The sequence below is a fragment of the Dermacentor albipictus genome, chromosome 5, assembly GCF_038994185.2.
Source record: "Dermacentor albipictus isolate Rhodes 1998 colony chromosome 5, USDA_Dalb.pri_finalv2, whole genome shotgun sequence".
Classification (NCBI taxonomy): Eukaryota; Metazoa; Arthropoda; class Arachnida; order Ixodida; family Ixodidae; genus Dermacentor; species Dermacentor albipictus.
Window position 1 is genome coordinate 6,662,146 of NC_091825.1, and position 14,557 is coordinate 6,676,702.

The 14,557-nt window shown below is 52.2% G+C and overlaps 1 protein-coding gene across 4 annotated transcripts in view; it reads left to right on the plus strand.

The window, feature by feature from the left end:
- LOC135917173 (uncharacterized) overlaps window positions 1-14,557 on the plus strand; it is a 283,550-nt gene that overhangs the window by 216,994 nt on the left and 51,999 nt on the right. The gene's annotated exons all lie outside the window — the stretch shown is intronic.

Sequence of the window (14,557 nt, forward strand, 5' to 3'; positions counted from 1 at the left end):
AAATGACCTTATGTATTTAAGGGACCACGCAGGGAACATGCGCAAAAAAGTAAACAAGAATGTAGGTAGAGGAGTGCACCTTGTTGCGCATGCAAACACTTACAACAGTTGTGAGACACGACTTGATAGGACGTCGATTCTTGGCAAAAGCAAGAATGAGCATGCGCAGCTTGCCTTAGAGGCCTACCACATAAAAAGGCAAGGCAATAATTACATCAGTGACATATCTTTGTTCCTGCACCCATCTGAATTTGACTTCCTACGTTTGCTCATGCGGTAATTTGGTAGATCTCTGTAATATAGTCTGTGCGGTTGTGTGGCCTAGGGTTTATATATGCATCGATGACAAAGAATTAAAGGAGTTGTCAGTTAGCGCCAGTGTGTGCCGCATCTGCCTTTTGTGGTCCGTCTTAGGTGTTTGCGCTGTAAGTTTAAGTTCAGAATTATGTACCTACTAGGCCCAAATAGAGTTTTACTGTTAGTCAAGCAAGCTCAATATATTGTCTGTGCAAAAGTGTGGAGTGTCAGTGCACAGTAACAGTTCAAACACTTGGCTACGTAGTTACAGTTCAGTATGGAACGAGACAAGATTTCTTAGCATTTCTTTCATTTGCTAATTTCATTGTGTTAGGACGTAGAATACTAGTAACTGGCATGCATGCTTACAATGTACAGTATTCTTTTTTAAAATCCAGACGATTATTTTACTGGGGCAGAAATTTGCTTTCTTTTGGGCCCGAAAGTGAACTTATATTTCTTACAGTTGGTGTTTAATAAATTTTCTTTGCTGTCAGTGTGTGTCTCGTGCATTTTTCCTTTCAGCAAGTAGCAACTGCTCTCGAAGGCGTTTGCTGGCCTCGGAGGCACTTCCGGTAACTAGCATTTTCGATAGGACGATTGTATAAAAGCTTTGCAATGAGGGGCGCTCTGTGATCAGCGAAAGGAAAAAATGAAGACGGGCGGTGATGGGTTCATTCACCATTGGACCACGTGTGCGCGTGACTTGGTCGATTCAGCGGTGGCCGTGTGCCGTCGATTGGACCACGTGTGGCGAGCCCGCGGCGAAATGCTTCGTGGCGGTACCCCGCGCCTATGCAGCAGCAGACGGAATACCGGAGGCCACAGTGTCGGACGCCGGCGTTCGGTCCGAGCAGGTGCGACGCCTGCTCGGGTGGCAGCTCACGGATGGACGAGTTCCCTTGAGCCTTGATCGCCGGCGTTCGACATTTTGGCCTGCGGCGTTCCGCCTGGTGCTGCGTAAGCGCGGGACCCGCGCCACCAAGCATTTCGCTACGTGCCTGCCGCACCTAAACTAAAATGCCTTTAATTCCTTCACAAAACTCCCATTGTACCTCCTCGTCAAATGGGGGTGAAGGGGGTGAAGTGGGCGTATTACGGTACCCCCGTTGTGTGCCCAATTAATGCCCATGTCAATGGGAGTTTTGTCGTACGCCCATTCAATGGGAGGAAAAAGATGTACAAAAGGGAATGCGCTAGAGGACAAGCAAAAAACGCCCATCTGGGTGTTTTTTTGTTTACAGTGTGGCAAGTCCGAAACGTAAACAAAGCGAGGCAACTTGTTTGCATAACGTATGGCACACCACCTAGTGACTAAATAAGAAAACAACACAAATAAACTTACAACTCCCAGTAGCGGTCTGCGCCGCAAGCTCACATTTATTACTTAAAATATATTTGCAAGTGTTCTATACAAACCAATGTTTTTTTATCAAACCAGCAACATCCTTCAATTGCTATACCGTCCCCTAAGTACAAACAAAAATGATCACGTGATCTTCCGGCAGACCGCCGCTCGTTGATTGGTTCCCCTCACGCCGCCCCGTTCTACTCTTTCTCCGTGTTGCGTAATCCAGACGTAACAGCCAAAAGGAACCGGTTCCCAAAGGAACCGCTACAGAATACGGCCCCTGGTATCAAAGAGAAACGATCGCCACGAGGTCCCTGGTTAGTTTTCTAATCGATTCCCTTTGGTGCTCGCAGCAATCCTGTGCGAAACATTTATAAGCAAGTATGGATGGCGATATACCACTCATGAGACCAGTCCACCATGCGTTATTTCTTTTTTTATTGCGATAATAATTATATGGGCACTCCGGACGCATTTCTACCGTCGGCGTCGCCTTGAGGTTGCGTCCAACGGCGATGAAATCGTCGCCGTATGCTTTATGTGCGAGGGTGAGCTGCCCTTAGGGAAATGAACGATGAGTTTCTGATGAGGACGTTATGCATTCCTAATGGGGTATGAGACAGGCATCATTTCATGTTGTTTAGCATCACAAGTACATCAGTGACTGAAATGACATTGCATCTTAAGCTTTCTGATGAGGGGCGTAGACAGCCTTTTTTGTTATTGCTAATGTCGAAGGAGATCCCACAATAATGTGTATGACGCCAATTTGTTTCTGAACCTAAACAGCGCTAGGGACGAGACACCGAGGTAGAAGACGACAAGACAAACGCAGACTAACAACTGCTGAGTTGTTAGCCTGCGTTCGTTCTGTCTTCTACCTCGGTGCCTCCTCCTTATCGCAGTTTAAGTTCACAAAGAAATGTCTTACCAACTAGCCTCCCAACACTCTCCTCGAGTATGACACCAAGTCGTGAACGTTTTTTTAAAGCGGGAGTAATAAATGGATGAGGCGGATAATTCGGTGTTGTCGGCGTGACCACACGATGGTACAAAAGGCTAGGGACCTTCGACCTTTGGCGTTATTAAGGCAAAGTTCATGAGGGCAGAGTTAATTAAGATGGAGTTAATTAAGGCACTCGACCCCACGACCTTTAGTGGGAGTCGGACCCGTGATCTGTGGTGTTAATGAATGTGGTAATAATGCACAATTAATTAAGGTGGAGTGAATCATGACACTCGTACCCACGATCTTTGGTGGGAGTCGAACCCGTGACGTGTCGTGTTAAGGATTGTGATGTTAATTAAGTCACAGTTAATTAACATATAGTTAATTAGGGCACTCGAACCCACGACCTTTCGTGGGAGTCGAACCTGCCACATGTGGTACTAGTCAATGCAATACTAATTATGGCAAATTTAATTAGGATATAGTCAGTTAAGCCACTCGAACTCAGGACCTTTGGTGGGAGTCGAAGCCGCGACCTGTGGTGGTAAGTATGCATTAAGTATTCGGTAGGTGTTAAGGATGCAGTGCCAATGTCCTTTAGCATCACGGGTACATCAGGAACTCAAATGACAGTGTACCTGAGGATTTCTGCTGACGGAAGTCGTCAGACTATTCATGTAATTCGTAATGTCAAAGTACATCGCAAAAACTTGAACAGCAAATGTGCTTTTCTTTCACCCTAAAATCAGAGTTCCAGACCGACAGCACGGCTTTTAGCTTTAGTAAACCTAGAATAATGCATTCCTTCGTACTCTTAAATGATGCTTCTCGTGGGAAAAATAAACCTTATGATGCATAATATATGAACGTGGCACAATTTGGCAACGTGTGATTTAACCTAAAATTTGCAGTGAGCTATATTGATATAGCTCACTGCAATATTATATTATATTGATAGCTATATTGATATAAGTAAATCATGGCCATTAATAAACATGGTCACTGGGCACATGCACAAACCATGGAGCATGTAACACATAATGCCCTTCTGTTGTTTAAACTAAAACAATTGCGTGAATTAAGAAGGTCACAGAGGGTTTGTTTTCGTTTTTTGTTTTTTGCATTGCACGCACTTTTTAGCAGTGAGAATAACAAGCTTACTATGCAAAGTTCATCATGTTGATTCAAACTTGGCCTGCTCCTTTATGCACTGACTCTATTTCTAGTAAATTTTCATGTGACATTCTTTATTTATTCTTTATTCATCAATTAACCCGCAGCACCCAAAGGCGTTACAGCAGGGGGGTTACAACATGGAATAAAATGCATCTTCATTCACACAATGCACTTCCTTTTCAGTCAACCTATTCCACTGTTTAATTGTTCGAACAAAAAATGAGTTGTCATACATGTTCGTCTTGGCAGGGTACTCGAGGATTTTGCAACTATGATCAGTTCGTTTTGAAATGTAATGAGGTTTCTGTGGGTAAATTTCCCTATCAATTACAGTTTTATTATAGTAAATCGAATATAGAAATTTTAATCTCAGTTTATTGCGGCGGGCAGAAAGTGATTCCCATCCTAGCTCAGCCGTCATTTCAGTGCAGCTCGCCCGTCTTCCGTACCTCCCCAAGACGAACCTGGCAGCACGGTTTTGTATTTTTTCTAGAGCGGCAATGCAGGTTACCTCGTGGGGGTCCCACACAACACAGCCATGTTCTAAGATTGGTCGAACACAAGTTGTATATGCCATACGTTTTAAATTTGCATGTGAACATCGCAGGTTTCTCTGAATGAAATTCAAAGCTTTACCAGCTTTGGCTATAGTACTGTCTACCTGTGGTTTCGACGAACAATCAGACGACAGTAGCACACCTAAATACTTATACGTACTGTCTTGCTTCAATAGTACATTGTTCAGATGATACCGTGACTGAATTGGTATCTTCTTTTTAGTAAATGAGAGATGTGCACACTTTGTTATGTTCAAAGTCATTTTCCATTTAGTACACCAATCATGAATGAGTGATAAGTGCTTCTGAAGTTGTGGGGTCTTCGCGTCTCACAGGAGTACCGACCACCGCGGGTTCGAGCGTAGCGAGCCACAGGGCCGCGTCAGCCGTCAGCCTCTAGCGCCGCTGCGCGCGAGCTCAGGCCACAAGGGGCTACCGAGCGCCGCACGCAAAAACACAGTATTGCCCTAAAATGAAGGAAACCGTTTATTGTTTCCAACGGCACCCAACACTGCACAAACGCCCGGTCCCGGGACGGCGGGGAACCAAAGGGGTCCCGCACCAAGGGCGAAAAATACAGCTAGGGGCGCCTGTAGCACGTCGCTGCGAGAGCACAGGCTCAAGCTGGGACGCGCCGCTAGGAAAAGTCCCGGCGGCTATGCTACTTGCTCTGGCGATAACCAATGGGACAACTCGCGAGAGCTCGGGCAATCTCCTTCGGCTTGGGCCTCCGATAAGTGCGGCTCGGCGTGGTACGACCTCGCGCGAGCACTAGGCACCCGTTCTTCGGGTTAGCGTCGGGATGGGAAACAACACGAGGTACGCGCTCCCCGCACGGGCAAAGGCGCCGTGCGTGAGCTCAATCCTAGTCACAAAGGTGTCGGCGGATGAGAGAGAGCATCGTACGTACCGGGTGCTGTCCCAAGGAGAAGAGAGACCGTACCGTCACGGCAGTAGCCACCAGGGGCCACCCCCGTGACGTCACTAGCTCCGCCCTCACCCACGAACCATGGCGAGTGGAGCGCCACCGCTAAAACTGGTTCGGAGCAAGAACGGCATGGCTGGGATTACAGAACTGGGTGAAATTCGCCAGCGCAATGGCGCGTCGAATTCCCCAAATCCCCACATCCTCCTCTCCTTAATTGCCCCCCTACCAGTCTGGCGAAAAAGCTGGTAGGGACTAATGCACCAAAGACAACTGAGCCTTTCATGCACTAGCTAATTGCTACCTCAGCCCAGCAAGCACTATGCGTACAAAAAAAACATACATACAATGATAATGAAAAAATAATTTAAAAAATACACTCTAAAATACAAGAAAATGACGCCGCGAAGGGGGAAGGAAATATTAACAAAAAAGTCTGCTGCTAGCGCGGGACAATGTCCGGAGGTGCGAAGAGAACGCGGTGCGTATAGTTCTGTGGCTAGGGCGGTGGCCGAAGTCGCGGGAGTTGCGAGCGTAGGCTTGATAGCAGGCCGGGTAAGGCAGGAACGGGCTCACCGTTGTTCCGTCGGAGTTGCCGGCGAGCCCGAATGAGTGTCGCTTTCGTGGTGGTGGTGGTCCCGAACTCCAGGTGGACGGGGCAGGACACTGCCAGGTCAGCTGGCCACGCCGCCGTACGCAGGATGGATGGGCAGCCACAGCGGCGGCTGCAGGGCGTTCGCACGGCGTCGGCGACTACAGAGCCGAGCTCCTGGCGTGATGTCATAGGGTCCCGTCCACCAACGGTATCCGCGGCGATCCGATGCAGTTGGCGCGGCTGCTTCAGCTTGCTTCAACGAGCAACAGCCCCCACGCACGCACGCACACACACACGCGCACACTCCTCGTGGCACCGCGCTCCTCGCCGTCCGCCATGCCGCCCGTCGTACACAACGCGCCGCGCCGATCCAGGCGCGAAGCGTCCCTCTCTCCCGCACCAACCAGTCAAGGGGACCACTGTCACCCCCCGCGCTGCACGACACGCCAGTCACCGACCCCCCTCTTGGCAAAAAAAAAACGAAAACGAGAAGAAGAAAAAAGAGCACACACAGAAGAAAACAAGAACGGTCAAAATCTATGTACAAGTAACAAAAATGAACTACACAACTGTACACTTAAAACATTAAAACAATAATTACACTCAGCATGCGTACCCAAAATTAAAAAAAATGCACACTGCACAATACACTGTCAACAAGGCTAGAGCTGGGCTGGGGCCAGCTTCTTTTCGTGCACTGGCCGCAAAGAAGCTAACCCACTGAGGCTAAGCAATGTTACTGAGGGCCTTCGGTGGCGGAAAAAGTCCGCCGTCAGGCGCGATATCACACAGGTGACCGTCTCCTCAGGTTGTACCGGTGCGTGGTCCGAATGCGGTCCTTCGCCCCGGGTGTGCCCTGTTGCTTGCGGGTGGTGCCACTGGGCACCGGCGCGAGCTCGTCGGACCGCGACGCAAAGGCTTTCAGGTCGGCGATATGGGCACGGCTGAGTTTTCCCGAAGGGGAATCCTTCAGCAAGTACGCGAGCGGAGACCAAACTTTCTCTACTCGGTACGGACCAAGCCACTTAGGAGCGAGCGAGGCTGAGAACCCCTTGCTCGCGTCGCTAAGAGCGTGGTTGCGCTTCAGGACTAAATCACCTACCTTAAATGAAAGATGGCGATGCTTCCGGTCGTATTGAGCCTTCTGCTGGGCCCTGGCCGAAGTCAAACTCTGCCTTGCTCTACAGAGAGCCCGGCAAAGCCTGTCCCGAAGTGCTGAAGCGTACGCAGAACAGTCTGCCGGCGCCTCCTCATCCCCGAGCTGACATTGAATGACACTGGTCACCGGATTTGCCAGCTCCCTTCCAAAATTGAGGAAAGCGGGAGAGAAACCAGTCGAGCGATTCTCGGCGGTTCGGATTGCGAACGCGAGCTCACTCAAGTGGTCTGCCCAATCCTTTTGACTCACGGCAAAGGCCGCCAACATTGGTTTGAGGGTTCTATTGACCCTCTCCGTGAAATTGGACTGGGGATGGTAGGGTGACGTGGTGGAGTGATTAATTCCCAGGGAACGGCACGTAGCACCAAACACCCGAGCGGTGAAATAAGACGCGTTGTCCGTAATTAGTCTTTTCGGAAAGCCGAACCGACAAAAAACTTCCTGTAGCCTCTCCAGCACCGCTCGCGCGGTCACTTTTCGAAGCGGAAACAACTCCACCCACTTCGAAAAATGATCGACGACTACCATCAGGTGTGTGAACCCCTGCTTACTCCTGCGGAAAGGCCCCATAAGATCGCAGGTGGCCACTTGCCACGGACGCTCACTGTCAATTGGTTTCATCAATCCGGGCGGCTTGCCACCCCTTGATTTCACCGTTTGACAGACATGGCAGGAACGGCAATAGCGAAAAATGTCACGCTTTATGCCAGGCCAGGTCACAGTTTGGCTTAGTTTCACAAAAACTTTGGAGCCACTCAAATGACCGGCCAAGGGTTCGTCATGAGATGATCGCAACAGTGCGCTTCTGAGACTCTTGGGGATAACCACCTTAAACGGGTGCACAGCCTCGTCATCGGTAGCTATGTATTTCAGCAGGAGCCCATCGTGATCCAGCAAATATGAATCCGCGGGGGACCCAGCGACACACGCTGGTTCCGGCCCCCCTGCGCCCGCCGCACTACCAGCAGCGTCTCGGCGCTCCGTCTCCCTGAGACCGTCGCTCACTCCGCGACAAAACGGATCAATTTGCTGGGCCTTCAGTAACTCTTGCCTGCTGAATGCGATTCCAATTCTCCCAAAGGGGAGTCTGGTCTCGTCCCCACTCAGGACTGCAGCCAACGGCGTTGTAGGTTCGCTTTCGAGAAGCTCCCCCGCTCGCTCGTTTTGCGGCGCGCTGCTTGCCTGGTGAGCGGAATGACAGGTTTGCCCGCTTGCGGACTCGCCTCTCTCTGCGCTCGTTTCGCCCCCGACGCTTGCTGGCGCAAAGGCACCGGCAGTGGCTGTAACACCTGGAGGAATGCTCTTGGTGCACAATGGGGCACGGGATAGCGCGTCAGCTACCACGTTGGTGCTCCCCTTTCGATACTGCACTGAAAAGTCATAATGCTGTATCAGGAGAGCCCAGCGCGCCAGTCGGCCAGCAGGCTCACGGAGCCGCATCAGCCAACTGAGCGCACTGTGATCCGTCTGCACTACGAATTTCGTTCCATCAAGGTACACATCGAACTTACGTAGTGCAAACACGATAGCGAGGCACTCCTTCTCGGTCACGGAATAATTCCTCTCTGCCGGAATCAAGTAGCGGCTGGCAAAGGCCAACGGCTGCAACACACCATCGTATTCCTGTAGGAGGACTGCTCCTAAACCCAGATCGCTCGCGTCGGTCTGGACAACGAACGGTCTGGTCAGGTCGGGTAGTCTGAGCTGCGCTGTCTCCGCAATGGCGCTAGACAGTTGGCGAAAGGCCTGCTGCTGCTCAGGTCCCCAGTGCCACTCGGCCGACTTACCCAAGAGCTTGCTCAAGGGTGCCTGCACTCGGGCACAGGACGGAATGAATGACCGGTAAAAGTTGGCCATTCCCAAAAAGCGGCGAAGGCCACGTACGTCCTTGGGCGCGGGGAAATCGAGGATTGCCCGAAGTTTCTCCCGGTCCGGCTCAATGGAGCCTCCGCCCAGCGTAAACCCCAGTAACTGAACTCGGGTTTGCGCTAGTTGGGCTTTCGCAGGATTCAAAGTCATCCCGGCGGCCCTCACCCTCTCGAGCACATCGGCAACATGGGCCAAGTGTTCATCGAAGGTTCGTGAATAAATCACGATGTCGTCGAGGTAGCACATGCAGTATGACCACTTTGCTTCCCCGAGGACGCGGTCCATGAGTCTCTGAAAGGTCGCAGGACCGTTGCATAGACCAAAGGGCATACGAGTAAATTCAAATAACCCTCTGTGGGACGTGAACGCGGTCTTGCACCGGTCACGTTGATCCATCCGGACCTGTAGGTAACCTTTAGAGGCATCCAGCATAGTAAAGTACCTCGCACTGCCCAGGGTTCCTACGATGGAGTTAATCGTGGGGAGCGGATAGGCATCCTTACGAGTCACTCCGTTCAGACGGCGGTAGTCTACGCACAGGCGATGACTGCCATCTTTCTTAGGCACCAACACAATTGGAGACGCCCAGGCGCTGTACGAGCGGCGGATAATGTCGGCCGATAGCATCTCGTCCAGCAAGCCATCGATCACCTGCCTCTTGGCTAGGCTGACGGGCCGGGGGTTACACTTCAAAGGAAGCGCGTCTCCAGTTTCGATCGTGTGGCTCGCCAAATCGGTACAGCCAGGTTGATCGGTGAAGAGCTCTTCGTGCTGGCATAACAGTGCCGACAAGCGAGCCTTCTGTGTATCATCCAAATGAACCGCACAGGCCGCCAGAGGATGTGGTGCCCCTTCGTGCCATGTCGCTCGATCCCAATGGGGATTTTGAGTCGACAAGCGCATAGCGCAGGGGCCTGCCCCCGAATTCTGCGCGCGACGCGGTTCGTGCCGTGCCTCTCGTTCCCAAAGGGGAGTCGTAGCAGGCGAGCGCACAGCTCGAGGGCTTGCCCCCGAACTCGGCGCGCGGCACGTTTCCGACGCCCCATCTGCACAGGCAAGATCGGACGCCGGCGGGCTGATGAACGGCTTTAGCAACGTGAACGGTCCGTCGCGATAGCCGCCATTCGCAATGTCCACAACGATTCCTGTTTTAAGGAGAAAGTCCCTTCCGAGGATCACAGGAACACTGAGCCCGGGGAGATGAACGAAACGCGTGCGTCTCATTCGCTCTCCCCACCTGACAGTCAGCCTTGCGGCGCCCGCCGAATGGGCCACGCCTTTCGCAAGATTGAATGTCGTTCGGCAATCCCGCAAGCGCACTGAGTGCTTCTGCAAGTGGGATAACACCTTTTCGCCGAACAACGAAGCGCTTGCGCCCGTGTCCAACAGCGCAGGAAATTCGCGGCCGACAATGGTCACCGGAATGAAGGGCGCGTGCGCCCCAGCAACACAACCTGCTCGGTACGCCGAGGGGACAAGCAAGGTTTCGGTCACTCGTGCCTTCACGAGCGACCCGCGCTCCCGTTTCCCGACCTCACAGGAGGCCTGGGCGCGGTGCAGTCCCTTGCTATGTGCCCTCGTTGTTGGCAGCGAAAACAGCGCACTCCGCCGCGGTACCTTTCCCGAGGCGGAGCGGCCTCAGCTCCCTGCCGGGGTCGACTCGCTGCTTGACCAAAGGGCCTGTTATCACGAGCGTCCGCCTCTGCGATGCGCTGGGTCGAAGAGCGTCCCTGCGCATGCATTTCGGGCGGTGGTGCAGCACAGGCTGCCCGCCTCCCGTACGTGTAGGGATCTAGAGCGCGCGCGCTCAGCTCCCAAACACACCCGCTTGTAGCCGCAAAGGCAGCTTGGCCGGGTTGTTGCCGTTGGGGGAGGGGCACAGGCCCTCCCCACGCGCAGCTTGGCTCAAGGGCCTCGCTGGCGGGCGGCGGTGGGCGATAGGCTCGCGCGGCGAGAATGTCGCCTTGAATGCGCTTCGCCTCGGCGGCCAATTCTTCTAAATCTCGGAAGCGGCCGCCGCGCAGGTACGCCGAAAAGGTCGGATGTGCCTGCCTGATCACCCGTTCGACGCGTTCCTCGTTCGAAGCTTTGGGCTCGGCGATTAAGAAAAGGTCTTGCATCGCGCGTACGTACTCCTGAAGCGACTCGTCAGGAGCTTGTGTACGTAGCTCAAGCTCTCGCCGCATCCTACTCTGGTAGTCAGCGGGCAGGAATTCGCGCAGGAATGCCACGCGGAACTCCTCGAGGGTTGTTGCACGGGATCCGGAAAGCCGGTACCACCTAGCCGCCGTGTCAGTAAGTGCCACGGGAACGACGCGTTCCAGCACCTCCTGATCCTCCAAACGATTTGCCATCTGGTAGCGCACCAGGGAGTCACAATAATCCCTGGCACTGAGCATGTCACCGTATCCGCTGTAAGTCAGGACTGCCAACCGTACAGCGGGGTGCGCGCATTTCGGGACAGCCGAAAGCGCCTTAACTGCCCCCGAGAGTGACTGAATCATTTCAGCGGCGTTTTGCAACAGCGTCTGTGCGCCTGCTCCAAAGGGAACCGTTGGCGCGTTAGCGGCATGGTCGAGCAAGGGTGAACAGTCCTCCAGCTCGATCAGCGGCGCGGTTTCCACAGGGATACCGGCCGCTGCGCCGCCAGCCCCAGAGCAAAACAGGCTCCTAGCGGGGTGCGCCTGCTGTCGTTCACAGCCGCCACTTGAGGCAGCTATACGTGAATTGCTTAGGCCGCTTGCAGCCAGCGTCGACAAAACAGGTGCGCGCTCGAAGGTTGCGCCACTGGGCACAACCGAATGTACTCCAAAGGGAGACGAATGAGCGAAATTCGTGGCTGCAGCATTGTAATCCCCACAGGGGGCCATGGCAGACCACTGGTTTTGGCTGCTCATTTGAGGAGCAGCCAGCGGGCAAACGTCGGAGAGGGCTAAGGCCCCGTTTCCGTGCTGCGCTCCGTAAACTCCACAGGGAGCCGATCGAGAGCGCTGCGACATCGCACTGCCTTGCATTCCGAAGGGAGCTGTGGCAGACGAATGTGCTGGTGTGCACTGTTCGGGGAGGGCTCTGGCCCCGTTCCCAAACAACGCTACTGCTCCACTGGGAGCTGGTACGTAGCGCCTCGTGTTGTCGTCCCCACAGGGGGCTGCGACAGGTGAGGGTGCATAAGTTCGCTGCTCAAGGGGAGCACTGGCCCCGTTATCGAGCGACGCGACGTCTGCTCGCGGTAACAAAGGGCAAAAGTCCCCTAACAAAGGTCACTCGGCCTAGCAGACATAACGCGGCAAGTATAATATGCAAAGGCGTACTAACTCGGCTAAGCACAGACAAAGGCTTAATGAGCCTTTGAATCCTAACAAAGACAAAGGTCACTCGGCCTAGCAGACATAACGCGGCAAGTATAATATGCAAAGGCGTACTAACTCGGCTAAGCACAGACAAAGGCTTAATGAGCCTTTGAATCCGCGTTGGGCGCCAGTGTGGGGTCTTCGCGTCTCACAGGAGTACCGACCACCGCGGGTTCGAGCTTAGCGAGCCACAGGGCCGCGTCAGCCGTCAGCCTCTAGCGCCGCTGCGCGCGAGCTCAGGCCACAAGGGGCTACCGTGCGCCGCACGCAAAAACACAGTATTGCCCTAAAATGAAGGAAACCGTTTATTGTTTCCAACGGCACCCAACACTGCACAAACGCCCGGTCCCGGGACGGCGGGGAACCAAAGGGGTCCCGCACCAAGGGCGAAAAATACAGCTAGGGGCGCCTGTAGCACGTCGCTGCGAGAGCACAGGCTCAAGCTGGGACGCGCCGCTAGGAAAAGTCCCGGCGGCTATGCTACTTGCTCTGGCGATAACCAATGGGCCAACTCGCGAGAGCTCGGGCAATCTCCTTCGGCTTGGGCCTCCGATAAGTGCGGCTCGGCGTGGTACGACCTCGCGCGAGCACTAGGCACCCGTTGTTCGGCTTAGCGTCGGGATAGGAAACAACACGAGGTACGCGCTCCCCGCACGGGCAAAGGCGCCGTGCGTGAGCTCAATCCTAGTCACAAAGGTGTCGGCGGATGAGAGAGAGCATCGTACGTACCGGGTGCTGTCCCAAGGAGAAGAGAGACCGTACCGTCACGGCAGTAGCCACCAGGGGCCACCTCCGTGACGTCACTAGCTCCGCCCTCACCCACGAACCATGGCGAGTGGAGCGCCACCGCTAAAACTGGTTCGGAGCAAGAACGGCATGGCTGGGATTACAGAACTGGGTGAAATTCACCAGCGCAATGGCGCGTCGAATTCCCCAAATCCCCACAAAGTTCAATTGTATCATTGTGATGGGCAATTTTTTGTACACAACGCAGTCATCCGCAAACAACCGTATGGAAGATGAAATTCCGGCAGAGATATCATTATTGTACACCAAAAATAATAGCGGACCCAGAACGGAGCCCTGTGGGACTCCTGACGTAGCGTTTGCATATTCGGAGCATTTTCCGTTCAGTATTACACATTGCCTTCTTTGGGAAAGTTAACATTCAATCCATTTAAAAACAGTTGCATCAATGTGTAGGGTATCAAGCTGAAACAATAAGAGTGAATGTGATACCGTGTCGAAGGCTTTCCGAAAATCCAGGAACACACCGTCTACCTGTCCTCCTGCATATACGCTGGATATTATGTCATGATAAAACTCAACTAGTTGTGTCGTGCAAGATAGTACCGTACGAAATCCCTGCTGCTCGTTAATTACTACCTTATTTATTTATTTATTTTATGTATTTCAGATATTGTCAATCCCAGCGGGATTTTTACAGGTTGGGCACATATACACTCACAAATAGCGATGAAAACAGGTTTGCGTGATTTCAGCAATATTTTCAATCAACACGAAGCAGATATACACATATGGTAGGAAATAAAACAAGGGTACATTTCATTTGGAAAAAGCGGGTGACATTACATAGGCAAATACAATGCTCATACAGATTTCATTTTATCCAATGACATGAGTGGTGTTATTTCCGGCTAACATAATCTAATTATTGCGCAACAGCACTTCTACAAGAGTTATAAATTTCGGCAACGATGTGTTAGTCGTTATGAAGGGGTCCAGGCTATTCCATTCTTTTATTGCAAGAGTAAAAAACGAATATCTAAAACAGTCAGTGCGAAATGCGTATTCTTTGGGTGTTAATGAATGCTTATGACGGGAAGGTCTGGTGTCAGCTAGGGATATATACAACGAAGTATTTATTCGTAATGCATTGTGTATTAATTGGAACAATAATTTTACTCTTGCTAGCTTGGCGCGGTTTCGCAGAGTAGGAATACCGGCTTGTTTTAGCAGTTGGGTAGGTGAATCGCTATTCTTGTATTTATTAAAGATGAATCTAATTGCCTTTCGCTGCACTCCTTCTAGTTTGTTAATGAGCTGTTGTGTATAAGGAAACCAAATTGTGTTACCATATTCGAGAACTGGGCGAATAAATGCGTTGTATGATAGCAGTTTAATTTCCGGTGGCGCAGCTCGAAGTCTTCTTCTGAGGAAGAACAGCCGTTTTAAAGCAGATGGTATGACACTGGTAATATGAGATTCCCATCTTAGGTCATGTGACATGATCAAGCCAAGATATTTAAGCTCATGAACTCGGGTGAGGGGTATATTATTGATAGTGTATTCGAAGTCCGACCTATGT